This window comes from Carex rostrata, chromosome 34 (assembly GCF_964058835.1).
Source record: "Carex rostrata chromosome 34, lpCarRost1.2, whole genome shotgun sequence".
NCBI lineage: Eukaryota > Viridiplantae > Streptophyta > Magnoliopsida > Poales > Cyperaceae > Carex > Carex rostrata.
This window is the reverse complement of record NC_135951.1, coordinates 2816279-2827253: the sequence shown is the minus strand read 5'-3', so window position 1 is coordinate 2827253 and position 10975 is coordinate 2816279. Positions and strand designations below refer to the sequence as shown.

Sequence of the window (10975 nt, the reverse complement as noted above, 5' to 3'; positions counted from 1 at the left end):
CTGCTTGAATTGAGTGTCCAGTATGCATCATCTTGCCATCATTAGGGATTATGTTATGAAACCAAATCTCTTGCCTGTGGGCAGGAAATTCCTGCTAACAAGGTCCATCTGTCCATCCATTCATGATCTGATTGGTCATAATTTCTAATTAAACTATAGAAAATATTTGGTTTTGAGAAGACACAATTCATACTTTAATTATGACCGTTCATATATTCATGGATGGATGGACGGAGAAGCTGCGAAGTCGTGAGAGGGACTCGAACTTTCGACTTTTGAGTAACCACAGTCCTAAGGCTTATTCTCATAGCAACTTTGCTATTGCCCCATCTCTGAGATTCGGTTCTGTAAGTTATTATATGTATGCTCTTAATTGCTATGTTGACCAAGTCAACACCGAGGAGCTCATCCCTTGAGTGTTCATTATGTAGTAGTTTGGTGTTGCCACTACACTGCAAGACGGTGATTTAGAATGTTGCACTTCCAATTGGTGAATTGACTGAACCAATTCGATCTTCAAAGTTTCTCTTTTAAATTTGTTTGAGTCCATCTTTCCAGCCCATTGATTTTCTCAGCCTATTCCTTCTTTTTCCCTATATTAAATTCGGTGGGAGGAGAGAGAGTGTGGGGATTGAAAATGAAATTTAAATTAATTTTAAATTTGGTGGGGACCGAAAATAAATTTCGGAAATCAAAATCTCATACCAAATTTGATTTTTCATTTCTCATTTGATTTTCTGTGATCAGTTGGGAGGATTGGAGAGAACCGGATAGGAAAAGTGCATACTGAAATTCAAATTTGGAATACAAAAATAGGTACCAAAAATGATTTTCGGTATTGATGGTTTTTGTAAGAAAATAAGTAATCGACTCGGTTCTCATTTTTTTTTTTTTATGATACTTTATATAAAAATTCGCCCAAATCCTACAGGCCACTGGCCACTGACGGTGGATTAAATAAGAACATACAACAGGCTTATTGAAATTATATGTCATGAAACAGACTGACATGATCAGTACAAATAAAAAAAAATCTATGATATTTAAGGAATAATTACTTCAAGCAGCAGGTCAAGTCAACCAAGTTGCGGAATAGTCACTTCAATAGCTTTCAAGTGGCCCCAGTTCAATCGCTTCGTCCCTCGTCTTACGGTCGAATTTATTACTTGAAAGCAACCTTAGCAAAATAATCTAGATATTTTGGCTTTTGAACAAAACTGTGACTGTTCGTATATAACCTTTTTATTTTAATTTTTGTTCATATATTTTTATCTTAAATATTATTCCATAATGCATGCATCATCAAAGTTCATGCAGCTTGAGATTTGTTGGTGAAGAATGAAGATCGAGAAAATAGTGTTCTTAAGTGTTTGAAAGGCTAAATGATGTAGGATGCATGTGCATCTGAATCTCATGCCCCACATCTCCCCAGTCCGCTGAAATCAAAGGTGATAGAAATGGATCTGCCATTTGTGGATATTTTTTAGAGGTACTTAATTGAACTGAGAACATAAAATGTGCTCACAGCAAATGGCTTGCTGACTGCAGATCTAATGTTAGACGCAAAAGAGCTTTTAGGAAAGCTAATAAGGAGATTCGGTTCTTTAAGTTATTATATAAATGCCCTTAATTGCTAGGTTGACCAATTCCACACCGAGGAGCTCATCCCTTGTTCCAATTAAATTGAGTGTTCATTATGTTTATGTAGTAGTGTCGTGTTGCCACTACGATTCACTTCTAACGGGGTGGTTTAATTAATTTTTTTCTCTACTGAATTTGTTTGGGCCTATCTTTCCAGCCCAATTGATTTTGTATTTGTATTCAGCCCACTCCAGCAAATGCTCATTTGAAGTTAATCATATTTTTTTTCACAAAAAAGTATGCAATTAATTTTATAACCGGCCCCATTTTTATTAGATAAGGAAGATGAACAAAGGCAATTTCGTCAAAATAATGATGACAATGAAGTTCTAATATTAATCTACTTAGTCTGAAACATGTTCTGGAAAAATATATAACGTTATAAAATTTAAATGGATAATAAGAATCTAAATTTTAATTTTTAATAAAAAAATAAAAATCTAAGTTATTGTTTCTGATTGGCTGTTAATTTGATGAATTTCCCATGCTGCTGCTGTTGTTCCTTGCAAGCTTCTATCATGACTTCGTATTGTATCAGTAGATAAGTTTGGTCTATACATGTTTTATTATTCTTGGAAACCAAAACACAAGCCGCAGTGTTAATTGATTCTTTATCTCAAGTAATATTAATGAAACAAGTGCAAACAAAATTTCTGTAAATTTATTATGAGATAAGGCAAGTATCATTGGTTGTTGGTTGGGAATTAATATTCTCCACGCATTTTTAATTGATTCCTTATCTCAAGTAATATTAATAAACCAAGTTCAGATTTGATGGTTCCAGTTTACCAAGTTCTGATAAAATATAAGGTACAGACGCATTGCTCATATTTTTATTAGTTTGTACAGTTTCAACTAGAATTAGGACTAGAATATATTCGAATTGGCAATATTTTTTCTAAGCAAATTATTATGTTATTTGTTTGGAGAATGCAATTTACTTTTGGTTTTTATAATATAACTTATATATTAGCTTATACTAAAATACATATTTAAGTAAGAAGAGGGATTATTGGACAATGGTTATTTGGCAATCTTAAATTGAACTTTTAAAAAAAAACTTGAAATTAGAAACCAAATTTAAAGCTATGGACATGCAGGTACCCTAACAATTAAAGTTAATAAGGCGATATTTTTAGGAAGACTACTATAAAAGCAGCAATCAATTATTGGGCCTAGAAATTTAGGACAATTATATTTGGATCACATATCAGTAACCAAAATTTAAGTTTCATCTACTACTTTTTTGGGACGTCGATAAGCCTTAGTAAAAGATCAACCCCATGTTTAATACATTAAAAATTGACCCAAACAATTAAGGGCTTTTATTATAACAGTAATAAATAATGGCGATGATGATGTTTGTGTTCGACAAATAAACATTGCTCCGAAAATCTGAATTTTTTCTTGAGCATCTTTGGTTGTTAAATCTGCTTCCATGTTGTGAGATCGAATACAGGAAGGTACAATGGGAAAATTTGAGCAAACTGTCCAATAAACCAATAAAACTGAGATTTGCAAGAGCTCTAATATAGATATATTTTAGAAGAGGATTCCAATATGAAAATCGTAGAATGCTATATAAAACCAGAGGTTCATGCTTTGAGTATCAAGTCCAAGACAAGCACTCTCAGTTCATTTCCTATCTTACTAAAAAAATGAGCAGAAGTGTGAAAGTTGTAGATTAATCCTATAAGTATAGAAAGATATCAAATCTAACTTAGCAAAGAGAAAGGAAGGGAGAACAGAAACTTTACAAGAGAATCCCTATGTTCATTTATTTTATAAAATCTGTGAAAAATGCAAAATAACAAACAAAGCTATGTATATGTTAAAATATTCTCCGGAACATATGTGGCCTTCAAATTTCCAATCGCATTATTCAAATTGCGGGTTCTTTACGTTGCATTTTATACGGTTCAACAAAATTTATAAGCCCTCCTAGTTACTTGTATCAGTCAATTGATCTAATTCAAGCCTGGTTGATGGGTTACTTGTTGTTCTAACTGACCGGCCAGTAATGCTTCAGCTTGAATTGAGTGTCCAGTATGCATCATCTTGCCACCACTAGGGTTTATGTTATGGAACCAAATCTCTTGCCTGTTCATATGTCCATCTGTCCATCCATTGATGATCTGATTGGTCATAATTTATAATTAAACTATAGAAAATATTTGGTTTTGAGAAGACACAATTCATACTTTAATTATTACCGTTCATATATTCATGGATGGATGGACGGAGAAGCTACAAAGTTGTGAGAGGGACTCAAGCTCTCGAGTTTTGGGTAACCACATTCCTAAGACTTTCCTAGCAACTTTGCTATTGCCCCATCTTTTAGATTCGGTTCTGTAAGTTATTATATATATGCTTTTAATTGCTATGTTGACCAAGTCAACACCGAGGAGCTCATCCCTTGAGTGTTCATTATGTAGTAGTTTGGCGTTGCCACTGCAATTCACTCTGCAAGAGGGTGGTTTAGATTGTTGCACTTCCAATTGGTGAATTGATTTTCCCAGACTATTCCTTCTTTTAAATTTGTTTGAGTCCATCTTTCCAGTCCATTGATTTTCCCAGACTATTCCTTTTTTCCTACATTAAATTCGATGGGAGGAGAGAGAATGTGGGGACTGAAAATGAAATTTAAATTAATTTTTATTGGTGGGAACCAAAAATAAATTTCGGAAATCAAAATCTCATACCAAATTTGACTTTTCATTTCTCCTCATTTGATTTTATGTGATCAGTTGGGAGGATTGGACAGAAACGGATAGGAAAAATGCATACTGAAATTCAAATTTGGAATACAAAAATAGGTACGAAAAATGATTTTCGGTATTGATGGTTTTTGAAAGAAAGTAATCGACCCGGTTTCCCAATTTTTTTTTTTTTATGATAGTTTATATAAAAAATTCCCCCAAATCCTACAGGCCACTGGCCACTGACGGTGGATTGTATAAGAACATACAACAGGCATATTGAAATCATATGATGTCATGTAACAGACAGACATCAGTACAAAAAAAAAGAAATATATCTATGATATTTCTGGAATAATTACTTCAAGCACCAGGTCAAGTCAACCAAGTTGCATGAGGAATAATCACTTCTGGAATAGTCACTTCTGGAAAGCAACCTTAGCAAAAAAATCTAGATATTTTGGCTTTTGAACAAAACTTTGAATGTTCGTATATATATAACCTTTTACTTTAATTTTTTGTTCATATATTTTTATCTTAATTTTTGCAACTTCATAGGTCAGTCTGTATTATGTCTTTTTGTTTTCAAATTCCAAATAGTTCATAAAATCTCTTAACATAAATTTCATATAAAAATGTTTATAGTTTTTAAAACCATTTTACTATTTTTTTTCAGATAGGTAAAAAATTACCTTATTTAAATTTGAACCATGAAAAACTACTAATTTTTTCTTAAGCTTTTTCGTGAGATGAATACAGGAAGTGGCACTAGGGTCGTGACATAATCATATTTTTTGCATTAATGTACATTTTTTTTTTTAAATAAATTTAGGGATGAGCATTCTATCTTAAGTAATTTCATACCTAATTTTGAATCATTTTAATAGAATGTATGGTTTTCAAATTAAATTACAGATTGTTTATTCCTAAATGTAATTATGACCATTCAGGTCATAGAGGGATGTTTAGATAAATCTTGAGTTGGAGTTTCGGATCTTTTAAGTTATTATATATATGGTCTTAATTGCTAGGTTGACAAAGTCAACACCGAGGAGCTCATCTCTTTTTCCAATTAAATTAACATAAATTGAGTGTTCAATTTCCATTATGTAGTACTGTAGTGTTGCCACTATTATTCACTCTGCAAGGGTGGTATAGATTCTTTCTCTTCTTAATTGTTTGGACCCATCCTTTCAGTCCAATTGATTTTTACTTTTCTTCAACCCACTTCGATCTTATATATTGGTTTTGATTTATTTAAATTCTTCCGTTAACAACAGTAGTGTATAAAATTATTAAATTTAAGAAACTCAAACCCATTAGACTACTGACACTTATCCTTATAAAAACCAAAACTACCATCCACTAGTACAAAAAATGCGATCATAGACAGCATATCATACTCGACTACAAACAAATTACACATTAACAGTTTGTAATAAAGTGACACAGACTAATCTTTGTTGTTCTTCTTTACAACTTCTTGTTTCTTGATTGATTTTTTTTCAAATTGTTGGTGAAATGTGTTAAATTTCTAATTGTTTTTCAAATTGTTTTTGAATTGATTTTTTCCAAAAAAAATTTCAAATTGTTTTTGAATTTCTTATTTTATGTTTCTTAATTTGTATTTTTACTCCTTGCAACAAGAATATACAATTATATTAGTTTGATTTCTAATTTTATCTTATTATATTGTTATTTTGTAGACTTATACTACGTATATGTTAATTCTTATAGCAACTAACAATTTCATATTATTTTAAAATTATATATAAGTTTGTACTATTTTTGAGTTAGCATTTGAAAATTTAAATATTTTATTTATGAAATTACTTAGTTTTTATTAATTGTCCTCTAACATCTTATTCTATTAATATTTTAATGAAATTGTATAAATATTATTATATAATGCGTGCATTTTTTATTTCTTATTTTGCGGTAAAAAGCTAAATCTATTGTTCCAAACTAAATATATATACTATACATATCATCAAATTTTTGTGTGATTTACGCAAATTATACTCACAACTAATAAATGAGTTGTTCTGGTTGGCAGTATATTTGAATGTTTATATTGCATGAACTAGCTTCATGAGATAGTGTATATATGAAATGAAATATGTTTTTGTTGACTTGTTAGTTTCATTTATTTTTTTACGTGTATGTTTCATCTAAAACTCACCTCTCCAATTTTGCAAGTTTAACAGTTCGCTTTGTACTTTTTTGCAAGTTTAACAACTCGATATATAGAGAATGTATAGGATCCAACCCACAAGAATGTAATGAAAACTTATATATATTCTTACACAAAAATTAATGTGCGTTCTTTCTTCAGTGTCATGTAACAGACATCATGACAAAAAAAGATCTGTGATAGATATCTGGAATCACTCCAGCAGCTGGTCAAGTTGAGGAGGTTAGAGCGTTCACTTGGCACCGTTCAATCGCCTCGTTAGTCTTTCCCTAGTCTTGCGGTCAAATTACTAGAAAGCGACCTTAGCAGAAAAATCTAGATATTAATTTTGACTTTGGAACGACTTTGATTTTTCGCATATTACCTCTTCTATTTAATTTTTGTTCATATATGTTTATCATTATTTTTTGCAACTTCAACATTTATCATTCGGAAATTTCTTTAAACTCTAAATTGGTAAGTGAGGCTACAATATTTTTCATATAAGTAAAATATTTTGTACTATATATTTTAGATAGGGAAAAAAATTATTGCTTTCGAAGTACATTTTTTTTTAAATCATTTTACTAATTTTTAAATAAGGTAATTTTTTACCTATCTAAAAATATTTAGTAATAAGTTCAAATAAAATATAAAATTTGATCTTGAAGTATATTTTTTATATAGAGATCATATTAAGAAATTCAGATTAACTGTTTGAAACTTAAAAGTAGATATATGGATATATCCAAAGCCCAAACCGATCTGCAGATTATAAAGTATCACAATCACACTTAATAATTGGCAATTAATTCATGACAAATTTTAATAGTGCTTTGCAGAATTGAAAGTTTATTGTTGCAATGTTTTGGGCGTCCATTTGTTATCTCTAAGTCGAATTTTAATTAAGCCAAACAACATATACTCAAAGTTACGAATTTCAAGAAAATTATAAGGCTTAGTGATATGCATATTTTAGTGTCAATATTTGTCCCACACTTCTGTGACGGCTCTATTGGTCAAGTAGACGTTGGGTGCCTTATTTCTCACATGAATAAATAATATCTGCATGGTGCCTTTGTTACAGAGAAATACGCCCACCTGAGTTTCTCATCTTCTAAGCAAATAATTTGTTTCTTTAGCCATGCTCATGATTAAAAACTTTGCTTTGGCTTTTCTCCTTCTCTTAAATATAACATTCTCAGTCAGCCAGGAAGTGGAATTTACATTCAATGGATTTGCTGACGCAGATCTAGCTCTTGATGGTAGAGCTCGCATCGAGTCGAATGGCCTTTTGAGGTTAATAATGGACATTTTATTCCATCACAAAGGTCATGCCTTCTACCCCTCTTCAATTCCCTTTGGCAGGGCCACCTCTTCCTTCTCAACCACATTTGTATTCGCAATTATTTCAGAGTACCATAACCTCAGCGGCCATGGCTTAGCCTTCTTCATCTCCCCTACGGAGAATTTCTTCACTGCTTTGCCCAGCCAATACTTGGGCCTCTTCAATGCTGAAAACAACGGTAATCTCACCAATAATATTTTTGCGATTGAGCTTGACACTATTCAGAACCATGAGTTCAATGATATAAATGATAACCATGTCGGTATTGATATAAATAGTTTGAAATCAAGCCAATCGGCTCCGGCGGGCTATTATGCCAACGATTCAGGTGCTTTTCAAAATTTGAGCCTTATCAGTGGTACAGCCATGCTAGTATGGGTTGAATATGAGAACCAAGAGACACAAATTACTGTTACCATATCTCCTATTGGAAAGCCTAAGCCAAGAAAACCTCTGCTCTCTTATAAATTAAATCTCTCAGCAGTTTTGAGAGAATCTATGTACGTTGGTTTTTCTTCTTCCACTGGATCTTTACATTCCTCTCACTACATTCTTGGATGGAGCTTCAAACTAAATGGAACATCCCCATCCATTGACCTATCAAAGTTACCAAAGTTCACACGCACCACCCCCAAAGGCCAATCAAACGTCCTACACATAGCAATACCTTTCGCTTCAACGGCCTTTCTTTTTATTGTAGTCACTTTCATTTTCCTCTATGTGAAGAGGCGGTTTAAGTCCGCAAAAATGATTGAAGATTGGGAAGTTGAGTTTGGTCCACATCGTTTCTCATACAAAGATTTGTACCAGGCAACCAATGGGTTTAAGGAAAGAGAGTTGCTTGGAAGTGGTGGATTTGGGAGGGTATACAAGGGGGTTTTACATGTGTCCAAATTGGAAGTTGCAATCAAGCGTGTCACACACGAATCCAACCAAGGTCTTAAGCAATTTATTGCGGAGGTTGTGAGTATTGGCCGGCTGCGACATAGAAACCTTGTTCAATTATTGGGTTATTGCCGGAGTAAAGGAGAGCTCCTTTTGGTATATGATTACATGCCAAATGGGAGTCTTGACAAGTACTTGTATGGTCAAGAAAATACGATTCTTAATTGGATCCAACGATTCAAAATTATCAAAGGAGTAGCATCAGGTCTTTTATACCTCCACGAGGATTGGGAGCAAGTCGTTATTCACCGAGATGTTAAGGCAAGCAATGTTTTATTAGACTGTGATTTAAATGCTAGATTAGGTGACTTTGGCCTTGCAAAACTATACGATCGTGATACCGACCCTCAAACCACTCATGTGGCTGGTACAATGGGTTATATTGCCCCAGAGCTTGCGAGAACTGGCAAGGCAACACCTCTTACTGATGTGTTTGCCTTTGGTGCATTCCTGTTAGAGGTTGTTTGCAGCAAGAGACCATTACATTCCGGTGCACATGGGGAGCGAATTATTCTAGTTGATCAGGTGTTAGAACACTGGAAATTCGGATCGTTAGCTGATATTGTGGATCCGAGATTAGGCGAATGTTATATAGTAGAGGAGGTAGATATGGTGCTAAAACTAGGTTTTCTTTGCTCACATCCACTACCTAGTGCCAGGCCAAGCATGCGACAAGCTGTGCAATATTTGGAAGGCGATGCACCCCTACCAGACTTATCAGCAATATGTATGAACTTTAGCACGCCTGCAATTCTTCGGAATGAAGGATTTGATTCTTATGTTATGTCACACCCCTCTACAATGACATCTTTCTCTGGTTTATCTGGTGGTAGATGATAGAAAAGACAACTGATAATATTGTCTAATAAAATGTTATAGTATATAACGTGTGTATACTAATGAAATGTAATTTGTAATAAGATTAAGTTTCCTTTCAAAAAATCTCTTTCTTTCCTCTTCAGCAAGATTATGATTCCTCTGTCCAGATTTGTCTCATTCTGCTTCGTTCATTGCTTGGGACACTCTCTCTTTCTCGCCGCATGGAGTGCACCATCAATCCAAAAGATGCAAATACTAGTTCTATATAAAGTAGAAGTTACATTTTTAGAAAATTATATCGTATCAGTTCGCCAAGTTCAGATTTGATGGTTCCAGTTTACCAAGTTCTGATAAAATATAACGTACAGACGCATTGCTCATATTTTTATTAGTTTGTACAGTTGCAACTAGAATTGGGACTAGAACATATTCTAATTGGCAATATTTTTTCTATGCAAATTATTATGTTATTTGTTCGGAGCATGCAATTTACTTTTGTTTTTTATGATATAACTTATATATTAGCTTATACTAAAATACATATTTAAGTAAGAAGAGGGATTATTGGACAATGGTTATTTGGCAATCTTAAATTGAACTTTTAAAAAAAAAAACTTGAAATTAGAAACAAATTTTACGGTATGGACATACAGGTACCCTAACAATTAAAGTTAATAAGGAGATATTTTTAGGAAGACTATTCTAAAAGCAGAAATCAATTATTGGTGTTGCAATTGCAACTACTTGTGTGGTGATTAATGGAATGTAGAGGCTAGCTGTAGGTTTCTTCAAATCCGAATTAGCAAAGAGAAATTAAGGAAGGGCCAACAGAAACTTTGCAAGAAAATCCCTATGTTCATTTATTTTTATAAAACCTGTGAAAAAATCAAAATAACAAACAAAGCTATGTATATGTTAAATTCGCCGGAACATATGCGGCCTTAACATTTCCAATCGCATTTTTCAAATTACGGGATATTTACGTTGCATTTTATATGGTTCAACAAAATTTATAAGCCCTCCTAATTACTTGTGTTAGACAATTTAACTAATTCAAGCCTGGTTGATGGGTTACTTCTTGTTCTAACTGACCGGCCAGTAATGTTTCAGCTTGAATTGAGTGTCCAGTATGCATCATCTTGCCACCATTAGGGTTTATGCTGTGAAACCAAATCTCTTGCCTGTGGGCAGGGAATTCCTGCTAACAAGGTCCATCTGTCCATCCATTCACGATCTGATTGGTCATAAATTATAATTAAACTATAGAAAATAATTAGTTTTGAGAAGGCACAATTCATACTTTAATTATGACCGTTCATATATTCATGGATGGATGGACGGAGAAGCTGC

General features: G+C 33.1%; 2 pseudogenes across 2 annotated transcripts in view; both read left to right on the top strand.

Annotated features, from left to right (window-relative positions):
• The window catches only part of LOC144549105 (L-type lectin-domain containing receptor kinase SIT2 pseudogene), a 62468-nt pseudogene that overhangs the window by 36635 nt on the left and 14858 nt on the right, over positions 1-10975 (top strand). The gene's annotated exons all lie outside the window — the stretch shown is intronic.
• On the top strand, positions 7612-9791 carry LOC144549098 (L-type lectin-domain containing receptor kinase SIT2 pseudogene; annotated as a pseudogene). The gene has a single exon (XR_013509575.1). The product of XR_013509575.1 is annotated as an L-type lectin-domain containing receptor kinase SIT2 pseudogene (transcript).